Source organism: Phalangium opilio, unplaced genomic scaffold (assembly GCF_054372755.1).
Source record: "Phalangium opilio isolate 3A_F unplaced genomic scaffold, DU_Popi_V2 ptg000043l_1, whole genome shotgun sequence".
Classification (NCBI taxonomy): Eukaryota; Metazoa; Arthropoda; class Arachnida; order Opiliones; family Phalangiidae; genus Phalangium; species Phalangium opilio.
The window spans coordinates 4569225-4591087 of record NW_028324167.1 but is presented as its reverse complement, the minus strand read 5'-3'; the positions used below and the strand labels follow the sequence as shown (position 1 = coordinate 4591087).

Genomic DNA, 21863 nt, shown 5'->3' with positions numbered 1-21863 from the left:
GTGTCATAAAAAAATGCATAAATACAATGTTTGGAAAGTTTTTATATTACGAAGCAAGGGCTTCTAGCGTAATGGATAACGCGTCTGCCTTCGAAGCAGAAGATTCCAGGTTCGAGTCCTGGCAAGCTCGTTTTTTATTTTAGTAAAAGATCTTTTATGCGTCCTAAAAATGCATAAATACAATGTTTGGAAAAGCTTTTTGTAGCACGAAGCAAGGGCTTGTAGCGTAATGGATAACGCGTCTGCCTTCGAAGCAGAAGATTCCACGTTCGAGTCCTGGCAAGCTCGGATTTAACATTTAAAGATGATTATTAGAGTATAACGGAAGGAAAATTTATAATATTGCAATGCTTCAATAGCATCTAGATAAACAACTAACGGGCTTGTAGCGCAATGGATGACGCGTCTGCCAACGGAGCAGAAGATTCCAGGTTCGAGTCCTGGCAAGCTCGGTTTTAACATTCAAAGATGATTATTAGAGTATAACGGAAGGAAAATTTATAATATTGCAATGCTTCAATAGCATTTTGATCAACCTCCAACGGGCTTGAGGCGCAATGGATAACGCGTCTGCCTACGGAGCAGAAGATTCCAGGTTTGAGTACTGGCAAGCTCGGTGTTTATTTTAGTAAAAGATCTTTTATGCGTCCTTAAAACGCATAAATACATTGTTTGGAAAAGTTTTTTATAGTACGTAGCAAGGGCTTGTAGCGTAATGGATAACGCGTCTGCCTTCGAAGCAGAAGATTCCACGTTCGAGTCCTGGCAAGCTCGGATTTAACATTAAAAGATGATTATTAGAGTATATTGGAAGGAAAATTTATAATATTGCAATGCTTCAATAGCATTTTGATCAACCTCTAACGGGCTTGTGGCGCAATCGATAACGCGTCTGCCTACGGAGCAGAAGACTCGAGGATCGAGTCCCGTCAAGCTCGGATTTAACATTTAAAGATGATTATTAGAGTGTAACGGAAGGAAAATTTATAATATTGCAATGCTTCAAAAGCATTTTGATCAACTTCTAACGGGCTTGAAGCGCAATGGATAACGCGTCTGCCTACGGAGCAGAAGATTCCAGGTTTGAGTCCTGGCAAGCTCGGTGTTTATTTTAGTAAAAGAACTTTTATGCGTCCTTAAAAGGCATAAATACAATGTTTGGAAAGTTTTTTATAGTACGAAGCAAGGGCTTCTAGCGTAATGGATAACGCGTCTGCCTTCGAAGCAGAAGATTCCAGGTTCGAGTCCTGGCAAGCTCGTATTTTATTTTAGTAAAAGATCTTCTATGCGTCCTAAAAATGCATAAATACAATGTTTGGAAACGTTTTTTGTAGCACGAAGCAAGGGCTTGTAGCGTAATGGATAACGCGTCTGCCTACGGAGCAGAAGATTCCAGGTTTGAGTCCTGGCAAGCTCGGTGTTTATTTTAGTAAAAGATCTTTTATGCGTCCTTAAAACGCATAAATACAATGTTTGGAAAAGTTTTTTATAGTACGAAGCAAGGGCTTCTAGCGTAATGGATATCGCGTCTGCCTTAGAAGCAGTAGATTCCAGGTTCGAGTACTGGCAAGCTCGTTGTTTATTTTAGTAAAAGATCTTTTATGCGTCCTAAAAACGCATAAATACAATGTTTGGAAAGGTTTTTTATAGTACGAAGCAAGGGCTTGTAGCGTAATGGATAACGCGTCTGCCTTCGAAGCAGAAGATTCCACGTTCGAGTCCTGACAAGCTCGGATTTAACATTTAAAGATGTTTATTAGAGTATATTGGAAGGAAAATTTATAATATTGCAATGCTTCAATAGCATCTAGATAAACAACTAACGGGCTTGTGGCGCAATGGATAACGCGTCTGCCTACGGAGCAGAAGATTCCAGGTTCGAGTCCTGGTAAGCTCGGTTTTAACATTCAAAGATGATTATTAGACTGTAACGGAAGGAAAATTTATAATATTGCAATGCTTCAATAGCATTTTGATCAACCTCTAACGGGCATGTGGCGCAATGGATAACGCGTCTGCCTACGGAGCAGACGATTCAAGGTTCGAGTCCTGGCAAGCTCGGTCTTTATTTGAGTAAAAGATCTTTTATGCGTCATAAAAAAATGCATAAATACAATGTTTCGAAAGTTTTTTGTTGTACGAAGCAAGGGCTTCTAGCGTAATGGATATCGCGTCTGCCTTAGAAGCAGTAGATTCCAGGTTCGAGTCCTGGCAAGCTCGTTGTTTATTTTAGTAAAAGATCTTTTATGCGTCCTCAAAACGCATAAATACAATGTTTGGAAAAGTTTTTCATAGTACGAAGCAAGGGCTTGTAGCATATTGGATAACGCGTCTGCCTTCGAAGCAGAAGATTCCACGTTCGAGTCCTGACAAGCTCGGATTTAACATTTAAAGATGATTATTAGAGTATATTGGAAGGAAAATTTATAATATTGCAATGCTTCAATAGCATTTTGATCAACCTCTAACGGGCTTGTGGCGCAATGGATAACGCGTCTGCCTACGGAGCAGAAGATTCAAGGTTCGAGTCCTGGCAAGCTCGGTGTTTAATTTAGTAGAAGATCTTTTATGCGTCCTTAAAACGCATAAATACAATGTTTGGAAAAGTTTTTTTATAGTACGAAGCAAGGGCTTGTAGCGTAATGGATAACGCGTCTGCCTTCGAATTAGAAGATTCCACGTTCGAGTCCTGGCAAGCTCGGATTTAACATTTAAAGATGATTATTAGAGTATATTGGAAGGAAAATTTATAATATTGCAATGCTTCAATAGCATTTTGATCAACCTCTAACGGGCTTGTGGCGCAATGGATAACGCGTCTGCTTACGGAGCAGAAGACTCCAGGTTCGAGTCATGGCAAGCTCGGATTTAACATTTAAAGATGATTATTACAGTGTAACGGAAGGAAAATTTAAAATATTGGAATGCTTCAATAGCATTTTGATCAACTTCTAACGGGCTTGAGGCGCAATGGATAACGCGTCTGCCTACGGAGCAGAAGATTCAAGGTTCGAGTCCTGGCAAGCTCGGTCTTTATTCAGTAAAAGATCTTTTATGTGTCATAAAAAATGCATAAATACAATGTTTGGAAAGTTTTTATAGTACGAACCAAGGGCTTCTAGCGTAATGGATAACGCGTCTGCCTTCGAAGCAGAAGATTCCAGGTTCGAGTCCTGGCAAGCTCGTATTTTATTTTAGTAAAAGATCTTTTATGCGTCCTAAAAATGCATAAATACAATGTTTGGAAAAGTTTTTTGTAGCACGAAGCAAGGGCTTGTAGCGTAATGGATAACGCGTCTGCCTACGGAGCAGAAGATTCCAGGTTTGAGTCCTGGCAAGCTCGGTGTTTATTTTAGTAAAAGATCTTTTATGCGTCCTTAAAACGCATAAATACAATGTTTGGAAAAGTTTTTTATAGTACGAAGCAAGGGCTTCTAGCGTAATGGATATCGCGTCTGCCTTAGAAGCAGTAGATTCCAGGTTCGAGTACTGGCAAGCTCGTTGTTTATTTTAGTAAAAGATCTTTTATGCGTCCTAAAAACGCATAAATACAATGTTTGGAAAAGTTTTTTATAGTACGAAGCAAGGGCTTCTAGCGTAATGGATATCGCGTCTGCCTTAGAAGCAGTAGATTCCAGGTTCGAGTCCTGGCAAGCTCGATGTTTATTTTAGTATAAGATCTTTTATGCGTCCTTAAAACGCATAAATACAATGTTTGGAAAAGTTTTTTATAGTACGAAGCAAGGGCTTGTAGCGTAATGGATAACGCGTCTGCCTTCGAAGCAGAAGTTTCCACGTTCGAGTCCTGGCAAGCTTGGATTTAACATTTAAAGATGATTATAAGGGTGTAACGGAAGGAAAATTTATAATATTGCAATCCTTCAATAGCATTTTGATCAACTTCTAACGGGCTTGAGGCGCAATGGATAACGCGTCTGCCTACGGAGCAGAAGATTCAAGGTTCGAGTCCTGGCAAGCTCGGTCTTTATTTCAGTAAAAGATCTTTTATGCGTCATAAAAAAATGCATAAATACAGTGTTTGGAAAGTTTTTTATAGTACGAAGCAAGGGCTTCTAGCGTAATGGATAACGCGTCTGCCTTCGAAGCAGAAGATTCCAGGTTCGAGTCCTGGCAAGCTCGTTGTTTATTTTAGTAAAAGATAATTTATGCGTCCTAAAAACGCATAAATACAACGTTTGGAAAAGTTTTTTATAGTACGAAGCTAGGGCTTGTAGCGTAATGGATAACGCGTCTGCCTTCGAAGCAGAAGATTCCAGGTTCGAGTCCTGACAAGCTCGATGTTTAATTTAGTAAAAGATCTTTTATGCGTCCTTAAAACGCATAAATACAATGTTTGGAAAAGTTTTTTTATAGTACGAAGCAAGGGCTTGTAGCGTAATGGATAACGCGTCTGCCTTCGAATTAGAAGATTCCACGTTCGAGTCCTGGCAAGCTCGGATTTAACATTTAAAGATAATTATTAGAGTATATTGGAAGGAAAATTTATAATATTGCAATGCTTCAATAGCATTTTGATCAACCTCTAACGGGCTTGTGGCGCAATGGATAACGCGTCTGCTTACGGAGCAGAAGACTCCAGGTTCGAGTCATGGCAAGCTCGGATTTAACATTTAAAGATGATTATTACAGTGTAACGGAAGGAAAATTTAAAATATTGGAATGCTTCAATAGCATTTTGATCAACTTCTAACGGGCTTGAGGCGCAATGGATAACGCGTCTCCCTACGGAGCAGAAGATTCAAGGTTCGAGTCCTGGCAAGCTCGGTCTTTATTCAGTAAAAGATCTTTTATGTGTCATAAAAAAATGCATAAATACAATGTTTGGAAAGTTTTCATAGTAAGAACCAAGGGCTTCTAGCGTAATGGATAACGCGTCTGCCTTCGAAGCAGAAGATTCCAGGTTCGAGTCCTGGCAAGCTCGTATTTTATTTTAGTAAAAGATCTTTTATGCGTCCTAAAAATGCATAAATACAATGTTTGGAAACGTTTTTTGTAGCACGAAGCAAGGGCTTGTAGCGTAATGGATAACGCGTCTGCCTACGGAGCAGAAGATTCCAGGTTTGAGTCCTGGCAAGCTCGGTGTTTATTTTAGTAAAAGATCTTTTATGCGTCCTTAAAACGCATAAATACAATGTTTGGAAAAGTTTTTTATAGTACGAAGCAAGGGCTTCTAGCGTAATGGATATCGCGTCTGCCTTAGAAGCAGTAGATTCCAGGTTCGAGTACTGGCAAGCTCGTTGTTTATTTTAGTAAAAGATCTTTTATGCGTCCTAAAAACGCATAAATACAATGTTTGGAAAAGTTTTTTATAGTACGAAGCAAGGGCTTCTAGCGTAATGGATATCGCGTCTGCCTTAGAAGCAGTAGATTCCAGGTTCGAGTCCTGGCAAGCTCGATGTTTATTTTAGTATAAGATCTTTTATGCGTCCTTAAAACGCATAAATACAATGTTTGGAAAAGTTTTTTATAGTACGAAGCAAGGGCTTGTAGCGTAATGGATAACGCGTCTGCCTTCGAAGCAGAAGTTTCCACGTTCGAGTCCTGGCAAGCTTGGATTTAACATTTAAAGATGATTATAAGGGTGTAACGGAAGGAAAATTTATAATATTGCAATCCTTCAATAGCATTTTGATCAACTTCTAACGGGCTTGAGGCGCAATGGATAACGCGTCTGCCTACGGAGCAGAAGATTCAAGGTTCGAGTCCTGGCAAGCTCGGTCTTTATTTCAGTAAAAGATCTTTTATGCGTCATAAAAAAATGCATAAATACAGTGTTTGGAAAGTTTTTTATAGTACGAAGCAAGGGCTTCTAGCGTAATGGATAACGCGTCTGCCTTCGAAGCAGAAGATTCCAGGTTCGAGTCCTGGCAAGCTCGTTGTTTATTTTAGTAAAAGATAATTTATGCGTCCTAAAAACGCATAAATACAACGTTTGGAAAAGTTTTTTATAGTACGAAGCTAGGGCTTGTAGCGTAATGGATAACGCGTCTGCCTTCGAAGCAGAAGATTCCAGGTTCGAGTCCTGACAAGCTCGATGTTTAATTTAGTAAAAGATCTTTTATGCGTCCTTAAAACGCATAAATACAATGTTTGGAAAAGTTTTTTTATAGTACGAAGCAAGGGCTTGTAGCGTAATGGATAACGCGTCTGCCTTCGAATTAGAAGATTCCACGTTCGAGTCCTGGCAAGCTCGGATTTAACATTTAAAGATAATTATTAGAGTATATTGGAAGGAAAATTTATAATATTGCAATGCTTCAATAGCATTTTGATCAACCTCTAACGGGCTTGTGGCGCAATGGATAACGCGTCTGCTTACGGAGCAGAAGACTCCAGGTTCGAGTCATGGCAAGCTCGGATTTAACATTTAAAGATGATTATTACAGTGTAACGGAAGGAAAATTTAAAATATTGGAATGCTTCAATAGCATTTTGATCAACTTCTAACGGGCTTGAGGCGCAATGGATAACGCGTCTCCCTACGGAGCAGAAGATTCAAGGTTCGAGTCCTGGCAAGCTCGGTCTTTATTCAGTAAAAGATCTTTTATGTGTCATAAAAAAATGCATAAATACAATGTTTGGAAAGTTTTTATAGTAAGAACCAAGGGCTTCTAGCGTAATGGATAACGCGTCTGCCTTCGAAGCAGAAGATTCCAGGTTCGAGTCCTGGCAAGCTCGTATTTTATTTTAGTAAAAGATCTTTTATGCGTCCTAAAAATGCATAAATACAATGTTTGGAAACGTTTTTTGTAGCACGAAGCAAGGGCTTGTAGCGTAATGGATAACGCGTCTGCCTACGGAGCAGAAGATTCCAGGTTTGAGTCCTGGCAAGCTCGGTGTTTATTTTAGTAAAAGATCTTTTATGCGTCCTTAAAACGCATAAATACAATGTTTGGAAAAGTTTTTTATAGTACGAAGCAAGGGCTTCTAGCGTAATGGATATCGCGTCTGCCTTAGAAGCAGTAGATTCCAGGTTCGAGTACTGGCAAGCTCGTTGTTTATTTTAGTAAAAGATCTTTTATGCGTCCTAAAAACGCATAAATACAATGTTTGGAAAGGTTTTTTATAGTACGAAGCAAGGGCTTGTAGCGTAATGGATAACGCGTCTGCCTTCGAAGCAGAAGATTCCACGTTCGAGTCCTGACAAGCTCGGATTTAACATTTAAAGATGTTTATTAGAGTATATTGGAAGGAAAATTTATAATATTGCAATGCTTCAATAGCATCTAGATAAACAACTAACGGGCTTGTGGCGCAATGGATAACGCGTCTGCCTACGGAGCAGAAGATTCCAGGTTCGAGTCCTGGTAAGCTCGGTTTTAACATTCAAAGATGATTATTAGACTGTAACGGAAGGAAAATTTATAATATTGCAATGCTTCAATAGCATTTTGATCAACCTCTAACGGGCATGTGGCGCAATGGATAACGCGTCTGCCTACGGAGCAGACGATTCAAGGTTCGAGTCCTGGCAAGCTCGGTCTTTATTTGAGTAAAAGATCTTTTATGCGTCATAAAAAAATGCATAAATACAATGTTTCGAAAGTTTTTTGTTGTACGAAGCAAGGGCTTCTAGCGTAATGGATATCGCGTCTGCCTTAGAAGCAGTAGATTCCAGGTTCGAGTCCTGGCAAGCTCGTTGTTTATTTTAGTAAAAGATCTTTTATGCGTCCTCAAAACGCATAAATACAATGTTTGGAAAAGTTTTTCATAGTACGAAGCAAGGGCTTGTAGCATATTGGATAACACGTCTGCCTTCGAAGCAGAAGATTCCACGTTCGAGTCCTGACAAGCTCGGATTTAACATTTAAAGATGATTATTAGAGTATATTGGAAGGAAAATTTATAATATTGCAATGCTTCAGTAGCATTTTGATCAACCTCTAACGGGCTTGTGGCGCAATGGATAACGCGTCTGCCTACGGAGCAGAAGATTCAAGGTTCGAGTCCTGGCAAGCTCGGTGTTTAATTTAGTAGAAGATCTTTTATGCGTCCTTAAAACGCATAAATACAATGTTTGGAAAAGTTTTTTTATAGTACGAAGCAAGGGCTTGTAGCGTAATGGATAACGCGTCTGCCTTCGAATTAGAAGATTCCACGTTCGAGTCCTGGCAAGCTCGGATTTAACATTTAAAGATGATTATTAGAGTATATTGGAAGGAAAATTTATAATATTGCAATGCTTCAATAGCATTTTGATCAACCTCTAACGGGCTTGTGGCGCAATGGATAACGCGTCTGCTTACGGAGCAGAAGACTCCAGGTTCGAGTCATGGCAAGCTCGGATTTAACATTTAAAGATGATTATTACAGTGTAACGGAAGGAAAATTTAAAATATTGGAATGCTTCAATAGCATTTTGATCAACTTCTAACGGGCTTGAGGCGCAATGGATAACGCGTCTGCCTACGGAGCAGAAGATTCAAGGTTCGAGTCCTGGCAAGCTCGGTCTTTATTCAGTAAAAGATCTTTTATGTGTCATAAAAAATGCATAAATACAATGTTTGGAAAGTTTTTATAGTACGAACCAAGGGCTTCTAGCGTAATGGATAACGCGTCTGCCTTCGAAGCAGAAGATTCCAGGTTCGAGTCCTGGCAAGCTCGTATTTTATTTTAGTAAAAGATCTTTTATGCGTCCTAAAAATGCATAAATACAATGTTTGGAAAAGTTTTTTGTAGCACGAAGCAAGGGCTTGTAGCGTAATGGATAACGCGTCTGCCTACGGAGCAGAAGATTCCAGGTTTGAGTCCTGGCAAGCTCGGTGTTTATTTTAGTAAAAGATCTTTTATGCGTCCTTAAAACGCATAAATACAATGTTTGGAAAAGTTTTTTATAGTACGTAGCTAGGGCTTGTAGCGTAATGGATAACGCGTCTGCCTTCGAAGCAGAAGATTCCACGTTCGAGTCCTGGCAAGCTCGGATTTAACATTTAAAGATGATTGTTAGAGTATATTGGAAGGAAAATTTATAATATTGCAATGCTTCAATAGCACCTAGATAAACAACTAACGGGCTTGTGGCGCAATGGATAACGCGTCTGCCTACGGAGCAGAAGATTCAAGACTCGAGTCCTGGCAAGCTCGATGTTTAATTTAGTAAAAGATCTTTGATGCGTCCTTAAAACGCATAAATACAATGTTTGGAAAAGTTTTTTTATAGTACGAAGCAAGGGCTTGTAGCGTAATGGATAACGCGTCTGCCTTCGAAGCAGAAGATTCCAGGTTAGAGTCCTGGCAAGCTCGTTTTTTATTTTAGTAAAAGATCTTTTATGCGTCCTTAAAACGCATAAATACAATGTTTGGAAAAGTTTTTTATAGTACGAAGCAAGGGCTTACGGCGCAATGGATAACGCGTCTGCCTACGGAGCAGAAGACTCCAGGTTCGAGTCATGGCAAGCTCGGATTTAACATTTAAAGATGATCATTACAGTGTAACGGAAGGAAAATTTAAAATATTGGAATGCTTCACTAGCATTTTGATCAACTTCTAACGGGCTTGAGGCGCAATGGATAACGCGTCTGCCTACGGAGTAGAAGATGCAAGGTTCGAGTTCTGGCAAGCTCGGTCTTTATTCAGTAAAAGATCTTTTATGTGTCATAAAAAAATGCATAAATACAATGTTTGGAAAGTTTTTATATTACGAAGCAAGGGCTTCTAGCGTAATGGATAACGCGTCTGCCTTCGAAGCAGAAGATTCCAGGTTCGAGTCCTGGCAAGCTCGTTTTTTATTTTAGTAAAAGATCTTTTATGCGTCCTAAAAATGCATAAATACAATGTTTGGAAAAGCTTTTTGTAGCACGAAGCAAGGGCTTGTAGCGTAATGGATAACGCGTCTGCCTTCGAAGCAGAAGATTCCACGTTCGAGTCCTGGCAAGCTCGGATTTAACATTTAAAGATGATTATTAGAGTATAACGGAAGGAAAATTTATAATATTGCAATGCTTCAATAGCATCTAGATAAACAACTAACGGGCTTGTAGCGCAATGGATGACGCGTCTGCCAACGGAGCAGAAGATTCCAGGTTCGAGTCCTGGCAAGCTCGGTTTTAACATTCAAAGATGATTATTAGAGTATAACGGAAGGAAAATTTATAATATTGCAATGCTTCAATAGCATTTTGATCAACCTCTAACGGGCTTGAGGCGCAATGGATAACGCGTCTGCCTACGGAGCAGAAGATTCCAGGTTTGAGTACTGGCAAGCTCGGTGTTTATTTTAGTAAAAGATCTTTTATGCGTCCTTAAAACGCATAAATACATTGTTTGGAAAAGTTTTTTATAGTACGTAGCAAGGGCTTGTAGCGTAATGGATAACGCGTCTGCCTTCGAAGCAGAAGATTCCACGTTCGAGTCCTGGCAAGCTCGGATTTAACATTAAAAGACGATTATTAGAGTATATTGGAAGGAAAATTTATAATATTGCAATGCTTCAATAGCATTTTGATCAACCTCTAACGGGCTTGTGGCGCAATCGATAACGCGTCTGCCTACGGAGCAGAAGACTCGAGGATCGATTCCCGTCAAGCTCGGATTTAACATTTAAAGATGATTATTAGAGTGTAACGGAAGGAAAATTTATAATATTGCAATGCTTCAAAAGCATTTTGATCAACTTCTAACGGGCTTGAAGCGCAATGGATAACGCGTCTGCCTACGGAGCAGAAGATTCCAGGTTTGAGTCCTTGCAAGCTCGGTGTTTATTTTAGTAAAAGAACTTTTATGCGTCCTTAAAAGGCATAAATACAATGTTTGGAAAGTTTTTTATAGTACGAAGCAAGGGCTTCTAGCGTAATGGATAACGCTTCTGCCATCGAAACAGAAGATTCCAGGTTTAAGTCCTGGCAAGCTCGATGTTTAATTTAGTAAAAGATCTTTTATGCGTCCTTAAAACGCATAAATACAATGTTTGGAAAAGTTTTTTATTGTACGAAGCAAGGGCTTGTAGCGTAATGGATAACGCGTCTGCCTTCGAAGCAGAAGATTCCGCGTTCGAGTCCTGGCAAGATCGGATTTAACATTTAAAGATGATTATTAGAGTATATTGGAAGGAAAATTTATAATATTGCAATGCTTCAATAGCATCTAGATAAACAACTAACGGGCTTGTGGCGCAATGGATAACGCGTCTGTCTACGAAGCAGAAGATTCCAGGTTCGAGTCCTGGCAAGCTCGGTTTTAACATTCAAAGATGATTATTAGAGTGTAACGGAAGGAAAATTTATAATTTTGCAATGCTTCAATAGCATTTTGATCAACTTCTAACGGGCTTGAGGCGCAATGGATAACGCGTCTGCCTCCGGAGCAGAAGATTCAAGGTTTGAGTCCTGGCAAGCTCGGTCTTTATTTCAGTAAAAGATCTTTTATGCGTCATAAAAAAATGCATAAATACAATGTTTCGAAAGTTTTTTTATTGTACGAAGCAAGGGCTTCTAGCGTAATGGATATCGCGTCTGCCTTAGAAGCAGTAGATTCCAGGTTCGAGTCCTGGCAAGCTCGTTGTTTATTTTAGTAAAAGATCTTTTATGCGTCCTAAAAACGCATAAATACAATGTTTGGAAAGTTTTTTATAGTACGAAGGAAGGGCTTCAAGCGTAATGGATAACGCGTCTGCCTTCGAAGCAGAAGATTCCAGGTTCGAGACTGGCAAGCTCGATGTTTAATTTAGTAAAAGATCTTTTATGCGTCCTTAAAACGCATAAATACAATGTTTGGAAAAGTTTTTTATAGTACGAAGCAAGGGCTTGTGGCGCAATGGATAACGCGTCTGCCTACGGAGCAGAAGACTCCAGGTTCGAGTCATGGCAAGCTCGGATTTAACCTTTAAAGATGATTATTAGAGTGTAACGGAAGGAGAATTTTTAATATTGCAATGCTGCAATAGCATTTTGATCAACTTCTAACGGGCTTGAGGCGCAATGGATAACGCGTCTGCCTACGGAGCAGAAGATTCCAGGTTCGAGTCCTGGCTGGCTCGGTCTTTATTTCAGTAAAATATCTTTTATGCGTCATAAAAAAATGCATAAATACAATGTTTGGAAAGTTTTTTATAGTACGAAGCAAAGGCTTCTAGCGTAATGGATATCGCGTCTGCCTTAGAAGCGGTAGATTCCAGGTTCGAGTACTGGCAAGCTCGTTGTTTATTTTAGTAAAAGATCTTTTATGCGTCCTAAAAACGCATAAATACAATGTTTGGAAAAGTTTTTTATAGTACGAAGCAAGGGCTTGTAGCGTAATGGATAACGCGTCTGCTTTCGAAGCAGAAGATTACACGTTCGAGTCCTGGCAAGCTCGGATTTAACATTTAAAGATGATTATTAGAGTATATTGGAAGGAAAATTTATAATATTGCAATGCTTCAATAGCATCTAGATAAACAACTAACGGGCTTGCGGCGCAATGGATAACGCGTCTGCCTTCGAAGCAGAAGATTCCACGTTCGAGTCCTGGCAAGCTCGGTTTTAACATTCAAAGATGATTATTAGAGTGTAACGGAAGGAAAATTTATAATATTGCAATGCTTCAATAGCATTTTGATCAACCTCTAGCGGGCTTGAGGCTTAATGGATAACGCGTCTGCCTACGGAGCAGAAGATTCCAGGTTTGAGTCCTGGCAAGCTCGGTGTTTATTTTAGTAAAAGATCTTTTATGCGTCCTTAAAACGCATAAATACAATGTTTGGAAAAGTTTTTTATAGTACGTAGCAAGGGCTTGTAGCGTAATGGATAACGCGTGTGCCTTCGAAGCAGAAGATTCCACGTTCGAGTCCTGGTAAGCTCGGATTTAACATTTAAAGATGATTGTTAGAGTATATTGGAAGGAAAATTTATAATACTGCAATGCTTCAATAGCACCTAGATAAACAACTAACGGGCTTGTGGCGCAATGGATAACGCGTCTACCTACGGAGCAGAAGACTCCAGGTTCGAGTCCTGGAGAGCTCGGTCTTTATTTCAGTAAAAGATCTTTTATGCGTCATAAAAAATGCATAAATACAATGTTTGGAAAGTTTTTTTAGTACGAAGCAAGGGCTTCTAGCGTAATGGATAACGCGTCTGCCTTCGAAGCAGAAGATTCCAGGTTCGAGTCCCGGCAAGCTCGGACTTAACATTTAAAGATGATTATTAGAGTGTAACGGAAGGTAAATTTATAATATTGCAATGCTTCAATAACATTTTGATCAACTTCTAACGGGCTTGAGGCGCAATGGATAACGCGTCTGCCTACGGAGCAGAAGATTCAAGGTTCGAGTCCTGGCAGGCTCGGTCTTTATTTCAGTAAAATATCTTTTATGCGTCATAAAAAAATGCATAAATACAATGTTTGGAAAGTTTTTTATAGTACGAAGCAAAGGCTTCTAGCGTAATGGATATCGCGTCTGCCTTAGAAGCGGTAGATTCCAGGTTCGAGTACTGGCAAGCTCGTTGTTTATTTTAGTAAAAGATCTTTTATGCGTCCTAAAAACGCATAAATACAATGTTTGGAAAAGTTTTTTATAGTACGAAGCAAGGGCTTGTAGCGTAATGGATAACGCGTCTGCTTTCGAAGCAGAAGATTACACGTTCGAGTCCTGGCAAGCTCGGATTTAACATTTAAAGATGATTATTAGAGTATATTGGAAGGAAAATTTATAATATTGCAATGCTTCAATAGCATCTAGATAAACAACTAACGGGCTTGCGGCGCAATGGATAACGCGTCTGCCTTCGAAGCAGAAGATTCCACGTTCGAGTCCTGGCAAGCTCGGTTTTAACATTCAAAGATGATTATTAGAGTGTAACGGAAGGAAAATTTATAATATTGCAATGCTTCAATAGCATTTTGATCAACCTCTAGCGGGCTTGAGGCTTAATGGATAACGCGTCTGCCTACGGAGCAGAAGATTCCAGGTTTGAGTCCTGGCAAGCTCGGTGTTTATTTTAGTAAAAGATCTTTTATGCGTCCTTAAAACGCATAAATACAATGTTTGGAAAAGTTTTTTATAGTACGTAGCAAGGGCTTGTAGCGTAATGGATAACGCGTGTGCCTTCGAAGCAGAAGATTCCACGTTCGAGTCCTGGTAAGCTCGGATTTAACATTTAAAGATGATTGTTAGAGTATATTGGAAGGAAAATTTATAATACTGCAATGCTTCAATAGCACCTAGATAAACAACTAACGGGCTTGTGGCGCAATGGATAACGCGTCTACCTACGGAGCAGAAGACTCCAGGTTCGAGTCCTGGAGAGCTCGGTCTTTATTTCAGTAAAAGATCTTTTATGCGTCATAAAAAATGCATAAATACAATGTTTGGAAAGTTTTTTTAGTACGAAGCAAGGGCTTCTAGCGTAATGGATAACGCGTCTGCCTTCGAAGCAGAAGATTCCAGGTTCGAGTCCCGGCAAGCTCGGACTTAACATTTAAAGATGATTATTAGAGTGTAACGGAAGGTAAATTTATAATATTGCAATGCTTCAATAACATTTTGATCAACTTCTAACGGGCTTGAGGCGCAATGGATAACGCGTCTGCCTACGGAGCAGAAGATTCAAGGTTCGAGTCCTGGCAGGCTCGGTCTTTATTTCAGTAAAATATCTTTTATGCGTCATAAAAAAATGCATAAATACAATGTTTGGAAAGTTTTTTATAGTACGAAGCAAGGGCTTCTAGCGTAATAGATATCGCGTCTGCCTTAGAAGCGGTAGATTCCAGGTTCGAGTACTGGCAAGCTCGTTGTTTATTTTAGTAAAAGATCTTTTATGCGTCCTAAAAACGCATAAATACAATGTTCGGAAAAGTTTTTTGTAGTACGAAGCAAGGGCTTGTAGCGTAATGGATAACGCGTCTGCTTTCGAAGCAGAAGATTACACGTTCGAGTCCTGGCAAGCTCGGATTTAACATTTAAAGATGATTATTAGAGTATATTGGAAGGAAAATTTATAATATTGCAATGCTTCAATAGCATCTAGATAAGCAACTAACGGGCTTGCGGCGCAATGGATAACGCGTCTGCCTACGAAGCAGAAGATTCCAGGTTCGAGTCCTGGCGAGCTCGGTTTTAACATTCAAAGATGATTATTAGAGTGTAACGGAAGGAAAATTTATAGTATTGCAATGCTTCAATAGCACCTAGATAAACAACTAACGGGCTTGTGGCGCAATGGATAACGCGTCTACCTACGGAGCAGAAGACTCCAGGTTCGAGTCCTGGAGAGCTCGGTCTTTATTTCAGTAAAAGATCTTTTATGCGTCATAAAAAATGCATAAATACAATGTTTGGAAAGTTTTTTTAGTACGAAGCAAGGGCTTCTAGCGTAATGGATAACGCGTCTGCCTTCGAAGCAGAAGATTCCAGGTTCGAGTCCCGGCAAGCTCGGACTGAACATTTAAAGATGATTATTAGAGTGTAACGGAAGGTAAATTTATAATATTGCAATGCTTCAATAATATTTTGATCAACCTCTAACTGGCGTGAAGCGCAATGGATAACGCGTCTGCCTACGGAGCAGAAGATTCCAGGTTTGAGTCCTGGTAAGCTCGGTCTTTATTTTAGTAAAAGATCTTTTATGGTTCCTTAAAAGGCATAAATACAATGTTTGGAAAAGTTTTTTATAGTACGAAGCAAGGGCTTGTAGCGTAATGGATAACGCGTCTGCCTTCGAAGCAGAAGATTCCACGTTCGAGTCCTGGCAAGCTCGGATTTAACATTTAAAGATGATTATTAGAGTATATTGGAAGGAAAATTTATAATATTGCAGGGCTTCAATGGCATTTTGATCAACCTCTAACGGGCTTGAAGCGCAATGGATAACGCGTCTGCCTACGGAGCAGAAGACTCCAGGTTCGAGTCATGGCAAGCTCGGATTTAACATTTAAAGATGATTATTAGAGTGTAACGGAAGGAAAATTTATAATATTGCAATGCTTCAATAGCATTTTGATCAACCTCTAACTGGCTTGAAGCGCAATGGATAACGCGTCTGCCTACGGAGCAGAAGATTCCAGGTTTAAGTCCTGGTAAGCTCGGTCTTTATTTTAGTAAAAGATCTTTTATGGTTCCTTAAAAGGCATAAATACAATGTTTGGAAAAGTTTTTTATAGTACGAAGAGAGGGCTTGTAGCGTAATGGATAACGCGTCTGCCTTCGAAGCAGAAGATTCCACGTTCGAGTCCTGGCAAGCTCGGATTTAACATTTAAAGATGATTATTAGAGTATATTGGAAGGAAAATTTATAATATTGCAATGCTTCAATAGCATCTAGATAAACAACTAACGGGCTTGTGGCGCAATGGATAACACGGCTGCCTACCGAGCAGAAGATTCCAGGTTCGAATCCTAGCAAGCTCGGTTTTAACATTCAAAGATGATTATTAGAGTATAACGGAAGGAAAATTTATAATATTGCAATGCTTCAATAGCATTTTGATCAACCTCTCACGGGCTTGAGGCGCAATGGATAACGCGTCTGCCTACGGAGCAGAAGATTCAAGGTTTGAGTCCTGGCAAGCTCGGTGTTTATTTTAGTGAAGTTAAGGTGACAGCTACCAGAGAGTACGATGTTAAAAGAGATCAGGTTATTGGTCCCCATAACCAGTTACAAGTAATAATGGCACGTGGCCATTTCTCAGGTTGGTAGCAACCTATATATTTAGGGTTTGATCAAAAAATGACAAAATCGATTCTAACGTCAGCAATTATGGAACTAAATAAAATAGGATTTACAGTAGTTGCCTGTGTTAACGATATGGGTGGTGGAAATCAGGGTCTGTGGAGGGAATTGGGAGTCAGTATTAATAGAACATGGTTTCATAACCCAGCCAAACAAGGAGAATATATATACTGTTTCGCTGATATTCCTCATCTTTTAAAATTAGTTCGAAATTGGTTTATCCTTATTGACAAGAAAATAATTAAAAAAAAACCCGTGGAGGAAATTTTAAAAAAAGATGAAGGGGAACTCAAAACTTGTTCTTAATTAACAAAATGGCATTTAGAATGCATAAACACTCAACGACAAAATGTTCGACTGGCAGCGGAACTTATGTCCCATAGTGTTGCCATGGCTGTTAAGAGGTCAGGATTAAGTGAAACCACGGCTGAATTTATTCAAAGAGTAAATCAATGGTTCGACGTAATGAACAGTTATATCAAATTTGATTCGTCAAATCCTAAATGCGGTTATGGGGTTCATATGGAAGAACAAGATGAGATTCTTGATAAAATGACACATCTAGTGAAAAATATGAAATGCATAAAAAACCCAATCCAATGAAACCTAGCCCAACAGTTGAAGTTTATCAATCGCTTCAAGTTTTTAAAAAGGGAATAATTATAAGCAACACGTCCTTAAGAGATCTTTGGCATGATCTTAATAACAAATATGGCATTACGTATTTTAACCAATAGGGTAAACCAAGATTGTTTAGAGAAAACTTTTCCTAGCTTAGAACAAGAGGGGGGCTGGACGACCACCCAACACCCCTTAATGCTTTGTTTCGTATAAGAATGATAATTCCAGGTAAAAACCCACACTGTTAGAAAAAAAGGTGTTTCATGGGTGTTCGGAAATACCTTGAGGTGTTTATAAACTCTTTTTTGAGTGTTTTTTAACTGAGATGGTGTTTCCTCCGAAAAATGGTGCTAGTTGACTCTTTTAAGGTATTTTTAAGGAAATGGTGATTCACAGGCACGTAGACACACCTTTAGGTGTTAATTGACCCTTAGTTAATATTTTTTAAACGGAAATAGTGTTATTAATATAAACCTGTTCGAATGGTCCGAATAAACACTTTTGGGCTTTACTTTACACATTTTTAGCTGATATGGTGTTTTTAAAGTGAAAGGTTATTGATATGAGCTTAGAGGGAAATAATCTACTAATTCTACCTGCATAGTGAAGCATCCTAAAAATATCCCAAAGATTTTAAAAATCAAAATTATTTTATATTTCTTAGAACTAGCTTATTCTAATATTAGAGGGAATTTATACTTATTTTGATTTTTCAATCATTGCAAAATAATTCTCGAAGAGTTAAATATGCTGGAATGTCTTGGAATTAGAGTAGTTCGTAAAAAATCACTTGAATTTCCCCTTGATACAGGTTTTTATCTCTCAGAGTGACGATGACGTCACGGAGAGAAATTACACTGGACGTATCTGTGTGTCTGAGATGAAACAAAGCTTTATAGCTACACAACTACTAAAAGAATCGTAATGCCGAAAAATATTTAAAATATTTCCATTTAATATTCTGCAAAAAGGAAATGTTATCGTTTTGTAAGAGATCTTATCATCCTACTCGCTTTATATTAACTTTGATATGGGTGTTGTGTCTCGATTCAGATGCAATCTTCATTACTCGTTCAATATATACTCTCGATTTTGTCATTCGAAAGAAAGAAGTTTATCTTAAACAGGAGTCTTAAATAATTAAATAAATATAAGTGATATGAATTATTTTAATTTTCAGTATTTTTCGATAATTATAGTTAGGTCGGTTTAAGAAACTTAATTCCTAAAACAATTTTAAACATAGCTATCTATAAAGTTATACTTCTAGGAAACACCTATATCAGAACTTTTGTAAATTTTGGGTATATAAGGTGATTGATTCACACTAAGAGATAAGAAATGCGCAATTGCGTGAACCTTTGGTGGAAGCTCTGCCATTAGGAGGCTAGACGTTTCTCATGTCTCACGTGTGGCGTATGTGGTGTACACGAAAGAGTAGTGCATGGTGTTGTTGTTAGAAACCATTAAATACCGGTTAGCATTGGGTGAAACAATTGGTTGTTAGACAGCAGATGAAGGTGTAACGGATAGTTAATGATTAACGTTAAATAAGATGGATATAGCAACGAAGTAACATTTTCCGAATTTCTTTATACTGCGAACGCGTTCCGGAAATTACGAACACGTTTGCTTCGATTTGCCAACTGCGAACGCGGTGACAGACAGACCCACAGACACGTCCAGTCACTCGGAGAGAGGTAAAAATTCTACTTCATTAGTCTATCGCCACACTTGTTTTTCTAATGGTATATACCACATACACGCTAATCTGTGCTTATTGTCTTCTGACAACACCATCATATAGTCTTCTGTGTATAACACATACACGCCAAAATGAAACATTGGCTTCTACTCCATTATCATCGTTGGGATTAAGATGTACGCGGCGAGCGGTTAGGGTTACGAGATAAATCTAGCTTCCCAATGGCAGGGCTTTGACCAAAGGTTGACGCAATAGCGCTTATTCCTACTATTTGTGAATCAATCGCCTTATATACCCTAAATTTCCAAAAATTGTGTAAACGGTTTACGCTAGAAGTCAAACTTCAACAATAGCTATGTTTAAAATCATTTTAAAAATAACGTTCTTAAAACCACTTAACTAGAATTAAGGTAAAATACTGACGATTAAAAAAATTAATATCATTTATATTTATTTAAATATTTAAGATAATTTTCTTTCTTCGGAACGACACAAGTGAAAGTTGATATAGAACGAGTAATGAAGATTGCATCTGAGTCGAAACACTACACGCATATCAAAGTTAATATAAAGCGAGTAGGATAAAATTATCTCTTACAAAACCATAACATTTTCTTATTGTAGAATATTAAATGAAAATATGTTAAGTATGATTCGGCATTACGATTCTTTAAGTAGTTTTGTAGCTATAAAGTTCTGTTTCATTTCAAAATTCCAAGAAGATCTTTTATATTAATATATCAAACTTGGTGTTAACTTTTTAATTCAGCTTTACTACATTTATATACAATGTAAACTTGAAATTTAACTTTCCTAGTTTCACTAAATCTTACTTCGAAATGTTAGGGTAGGCGTTGTTCGGATTGATTCCTTGAATTCGTGGGTCTTTGAGGAGGTCTTGACGGTTCACAGTGAGCCGAAAATTAAATACACATTTGAATGATGTAAATCAGGTCCTTAAATAGAACTATTGAGGATATACAGTAAAGGTTAAAGTAACCATTTCACACGCATATCAATTCTTACACGGTTGAATAAGGCTTACAGCAGAAAAACGTTTACCCTTAATCCACTGGATTTGAGCAGCAGATTTTGAGCAGCTATTTTGATAGACTAATCTATGGTAACTCATGTGTTTTGAAAAAAATAATTTCAAAAAACACCTTTTACAGAGTTTACAGACACCTTTCTGGTATAATTATAATCCTCTATTAAGAATGATGGTTTAAACCTAACAAGAATTAAAAAGCACCAACGTCAATGGAATTTAAAAACACCAAATTAGTCTCAAAAAGACCTTTTTTTGAAGGGTTTATTAACACTTTTTCTGGTATTAATATACACCTCTATTCAAAGTGATTAAAACACCTCACAGGATATAAAAAGCACCTTCAGATAAGGTATTATTTCGCACCGTTTTGAAAGGTGCGTATTGACATCCTCTCGAATGGTGCTTTTAAACACCAATAGGGGTGCTGCTGGGGATGCATTAGGAAACACCTCTAAAGGTGTCAAACAGTTCCATTTTTTTAACAGTGCAGGGGCTGTGCAGCGCAATACAAATACTGTTTCTCAAATTACTGATGAGTTTCATTGATGATGTTATGTTTCAATCTAATATTATACCCGAGGACATTGAAATCAACGATTATATAGAAGACATTTTTAGTGCAAACACAGAAATAACTAATGCTATGAATATTTTATCTGTAAGAACGCAAACCCAGTCCCCAATTAAAAAAAGCCCCAAATTTCTATGCTAGAGTGGTAAACAAGATACGAATTCATTAATTAGCAAAGCGTTTCTTTCACCAAACAAAAATGTGCATTTTGGGATAAAAAATGAAACGGTTTTCACGGATTATGAAGAGTCTGGAATGGAGTACCTCGCTAGCTGGGTGGCAAACAAATACTACATAAAATACACTGATATCAGCCTTAAAAGTCAGTCAGGGCATTTGATGAATCACTGTTATAGCGTACCATCTTGGGTGTCAGGTTTAAATTATGGTGGTATCAGGGTTGGCAACTACTTATCCAGTCCGGTTTAAACCACCTGGTTTAATCCGGATTAATCCACTTAAAAAAATCCACCTAAAATATCCGGCTTAATTATGAATGGGGAAAAATCTATTTTGTGCCGTAAAAATAATTAAAATACAACCAGAAACAAAAAATATATGAAGCGATAACTAAAGATTACTTATTATAAATGATAAAAAAAATAGTTATGTTAGCAAATACTGTCCAGTTACAGTTTACAATATTTTACCAGTATTACTCGAACTTAAAGCATAGCGTGGTTCCAGTGGATTCCCTACAAGTTGACTTTCCTTACGAACTCCAGTTTTGGCTTGGGCGCGGCGAGGTGACAGCGCCCAGAGTAGGTACGGCGATTGAACGCGAGTGCGGAGGTGTAGTTGTAGGTGTAGTCGGTGGTGGTGGCGTTTGCGGACGTGGTTGATAAATAATGGGCAGAGTGGGAGGAGTCGGGGAAACGGACGCCTTCGGTGACGACGATGACGGTGCCGGGTTTGTGGGTCGAACGGAAAGCTGATGGGCGGGTCGTAACGCAATGCGATTGCGGCGATACACGGTGCCCTTGGCTTTCACGAGATACGATCTGGGTGCGACTTGTTTCTCGACGATGCCCATAATCCAAGGGGAATGGATGTCCTTGGGCGTGACTTTGACCCAGACCTGGTCGTTGTCGCGAAGTTCGCACAAAGGCTTGGCATGTTGATCGTAGGTCTGTTTTGTGCGACTTCGTTTGTTTGTAAGAGTGGCATTGACGTGCGGAACGACATGAGGGTTAAGTAGTTTCGGTGGGGTTGGTAAGATGGAACGCGTGCGGCGTGCCATGAGGCGT

The 21863-nt window shown here is 38.7% G+C and overlaps 35 non-coding genes across 35 annotated transcripts; all 35 read left to right on the top strand.

Annotated features, from left to right (window-relative positions):
- Positions 1-57: 57 nt before the first annotated feature.
- Positions 58-130, top strand: TRNAR-UCG (transfer RNA arginine (anticodon UCG)). Its single transcript has one exon. It is a non-coding gene; the product is annotated as a tRNA-Arg (tRNA).
- Positions 131-215: 85 nt separating this feature from the next.
- TRNAR-UCG (transfer RNA arginine (anticodon UCG)) lies at positions 216-288 on the top strand. The gene has a single exon. It is a non-coding gene; the product is annotated as a tRNA-Arg (tRNA).
- Positions 289-701: 413 nt separating this feature from the next.
- On the top strand, positions 702-774 carry TRNAR-UCG (transfer RNA arginine (anticodon UCG)). The gene has a single exon. It is a non-coding gene; the product is annotated as a tRNA-Arg (tRNA).
- A 412-nt stretch (positions 775-1186) lies between these two features.
- Positions 1187-1259, top strand: TRNAR-UCG (transfer RNA arginine (anticodon UCG)). Its single transcript has one exon. It is a non-coding gene; the product is annotated as a tRNA-Arg (tRNA).
- Positions 1260-1344: 85 nt separating this feature from the next.
- Positions 1345-1417, top strand: TRNAR-ACG (transfer RNA arginine (anticodon ACG)). Its single transcript has one exon. It is a non-coding gene; the product is annotated as a tRNA-Arg (tRNA).
- Positions 1418-1824: 407 nt separating this feature from the next.
- Positions 1825-1897, top strand: TRNAR-ACG (transfer RNA arginine (anticodon ACG)). The gene has a single exon. It is a non-coding gene; the product is annotated as a tRNA-Arg (tRNA).
- A 572-nt stretch (positions 1898-2469) lies between these two features.
- On the top strand, positions 2470-2542 carry TRNAR-ACG (transfer RNA arginine (anticodon ACG)). The gene has a single exon. It is a non-coding gene; the product is annotated as a tRNA-Arg (tRNA).
- A 250-nt stretch (positions 2543-2792) lies between these two features.
- TRNAR-ACG (transfer RNA arginine (anticodon ACG)) lies at positions 2793-2865 on the top strand. The gene has a single exon. It is a non-coding gene; the product is annotated as a tRNA-Arg (tRNA).
- A 247-nt stretch (positions 2866-3112) lies between these two features.
- Positions 3113-3185, top strand: TRNAR-UCG (transfer RNA arginine (anticodon UCG)). The gene has a single exon. It is a non-coding gene; the product is annotated as a tRNA-Arg (tRNA).
- Positions 3186-3270: 85 nt separating this feature from the next.
- TRNAR-ACG (transfer RNA arginine (anticodon ACG)) lies at positions 3271-3343 on the top strand. Its single transcript has one exon. It is a non-coding gene; the product is annotated as a tRNA-Arg (tRNA).
- Positions 3344-4067: 724 nt separating this feature from the next.
- On the top strand, positions 4068-4140 carry TRNAR-UCG (transfer RNA arginine (anticodon UCG)). Its single transcript has one exon. It is a non-coding gene; the product is annotated as a tRNA-Arg (tRNA).
- Positions 4141-4225: 85 nt separating this feature from the next.
- On the top strand, positions 4226-4298 carry TRNAR-UCG (transfer RNA arginine (anticodon UCG)). The gene has a single exon. It is a non-coding gene; the product is annotated as a tRNA-Arg (tRNA).
- Positions 4299-4548: 250 nt separating this feature from the next.
- Positions 4549-4621, top strand: TRNAR-ACG (transfer RNA arginine (anticodon ACG)). Its single transcript has one exon. It is a non-coding gene; the product is annotated as a tRNA-Arg (tRNA).
- A 248-nt stretch (positions 4622-4869) lies between these two features.
- Positions 4870-4942, top strand: TRNAR-UCG (transfer RNA arginine (anticodon UCG)). Its single transcript has one exon. It is a non-coding gene; the product is annotated as a tRNA-Arg (tRNA).
- An 85-nt stretch (positions 4943-5027) lies between these two features.
- On the top strand, positions 5028-5100 carry TRNAR-ACG (transfer RNA arginine (anticodon ACG)). The gene has a single exon. It is a non-coding gene; the product is annotated as a tRNA-Arg (tRNA).
- A 724-nt stretch (positions 5101-5824) lies between these two features.
- On the top strand, positions 5825-5897 carry TRNAR-UCG (transfer RNA arginine (anticodon UCG)). Its single transcript has one exon. It is a non-coding gene; the product is annotated as a tRNA-Arg (tRNA).
- An 85-nt stretch (positions 5898-5982) lies between these two features.
- Positions 5983-6055, top strand: TRNAR-UCG (transfer RNA arginine (anticodon UCG)). The gene has a single exon. It is a non-coding gene; the product is annotated as a tRNA-Arg (tRNA).
- Positions 6056-6305: 250 nt separating this feature from the next.
- Positions 6306-6378, top strand: TRNAR-ACG (transfer RNA arginine (anticodon ACG)). The gene has a single exon. It is a non-coding gene; the product is annotated as a tRNA-Arg (tRNA).
- Positions 6379-6626: 248 nt separating this feature from the next.
- TRNAR-UCG (transfer RNA arginine (anticodon UCG)) lies at positions 6627-6699 on the top strand. Its single transcript has one exon. It is a non-coding gene; the product is annotated as a tRNA-Arg (tRNA).
- An 85-nt stretch (positions 6700-6784) lies between these two features.
- TRNAR-ACG (transfer RNA arginine (anticodon ACG)) lies at positions 6785-6857 on the top strand. Its single transcript has one exon. It is a non-coding gene; the product is annotated as a tRNA-Arg (tRNA).
- Positions 6858-7264: 407 nt separating this feature from the next.
- On the top strand, positions 7265-7337 carry TRNAR-ACG (transfer RNA arginine (anticodon ACG)). Its single transcript has one exon. It is a non-coding gene; the product is annotated as a tRNA-Arg (tRNA).
- Positions 7338-7909: 572 nt separating this feature from the next.
- Positions 7910-7982, top strand: TRNAR-ACG (transfer RNA arginine (anticodon ACG)). Its single transcript has one exon. It is a non-coding gene; the product is annotated as a tRNA-Arg (tRNA).
- Positions 7983-8232: 250 nt separating this feature from the next.
- Positions 8233-8305, top strand: TRNAR-ACG (transfer RNA arginine (anticodon ACG)). Its single transcript has one exon. It is a non-coding gene; the product is annotated as a tRNA-Arg (tRNA).
- Positions 8306-8552: 247 nt separating this feature from the next.
- On the top strand, positions 8553-8625 carry TRNAR-UCG (transfer RNA arginine (anticodon UCG)). The gene has a single exon. It is a non-coding gene; the product is annotated as a tRNA-Arg (tRNA).
- An 85-nt stretch (positions 8626-8710) lies between these two features.
- Positions 8711-8783, top strand: TRNAR-ACG (transfer RNA arginine (anticodon ACG)). Its single transcript has one exon. It is a non-coding gene; the product is annotated as a tRNA-Arg (tRNA).
- An 85-nt stretch (positions 8784-8868) lies between these two features.
- Positions 8869-8941, top strand: TRNAR-UCG (transfer RNA arginine (anticodon UCG)). The gene has a single exon. It is a non-coding gene; the product is annotated as a tRNA-Arg (tRNA).
- Positions 8942-9191: 250 nt separating this feature from the next.
- Positions 9192-9264, top strand: TRNAR-UCG (transfer RNA arginine (anticodon UCG)). The gene has a single exon. It is a non-coding gene; the product is annotated as a tRNA-Arg (tRNA).
- A 406-nt stretch (positions 9265-9670) lies between these two features.
- On the top strand, positions 9671-9743 carry TRNAR-UCG (transfer RNA arginine (anticodon UCG)). The gene has a single exon. It is a non-coding gene; the product is annotated as a tRNA-Arg (tRNA).
- Positions 9744-9828: 85 nt separating this feature from the next.
- Positions 9829-9901, top strand: TRNAR-UCG (transfer RNA arginine (anticodon UCG)). Its single transcript has one exon. It is a non-coding gene; the product is annotated as a tRNA-Arg (tRNA).
- A 413-nt stretch (positions 9902-10314) lies between these two features.
- TRNAR-UCG (transfer RNA arginine (anticodon UCG)) lies at positions 10315-10387 on the top strand. The gene has a single exon. It is a non-coding gene; the product is annotated as a tRNA-Arg (tRNA).
- A 734-nt stretch (positions 10388-11121) lies between these two features.
- Positions 11122-11194, top strand: TRNAR-ACG (transfer RNA arginine (anticodon ACG)). The gene has a single exon. It is a non-coding gene; the product is annotated as a tRNA-Arg (tRNA).
- A 565-nt stretch (positions 11195-11759) lies between these two features.
- TRNAR-ACG (transfer RNA arginine (anticodon ACG)) lies at positions 11760-11832 on the top strand. The gene has a single exon. It is a non-coding gene; the product is annotated as a tRNA-Arg (tRNA).
- A 3148-nt stretch (positions 11833-14980) lies between these two features.
- On the top strand, positions 14981-15053 carry TRNAR-ACG (transfer RNA arginine (anticodon ACG)). The gene has a single exon. It is a non-coding gene; the product is annotated as a tRNA-Arg (tRNA).
- A 570-nt stretch (positions 15054-15623) lies between these two features.
- On the top strand, positions 15624-15696 carry TRNAR-UCG (transfer RNA arginine (anticodon UCG)). Its single transcript has one exon. It is a non-coding gene; the product is annotated as a tRNA-Arg (tRNA).
- A 413-nt stretch (positions 15697-16109) lies between these two features.
- On the top strand, positions 16110-16182 carry TRNAR-UCG (transfer RNA arginine (anticodon UCG)). Its single transcript has one exon. It is a non-coding gene; the product is annotated as a tRNA-Arg (tRNA).
- The last annotated feature ends 5681 nt before the right edge of the window (positions 16183-21863 follow it).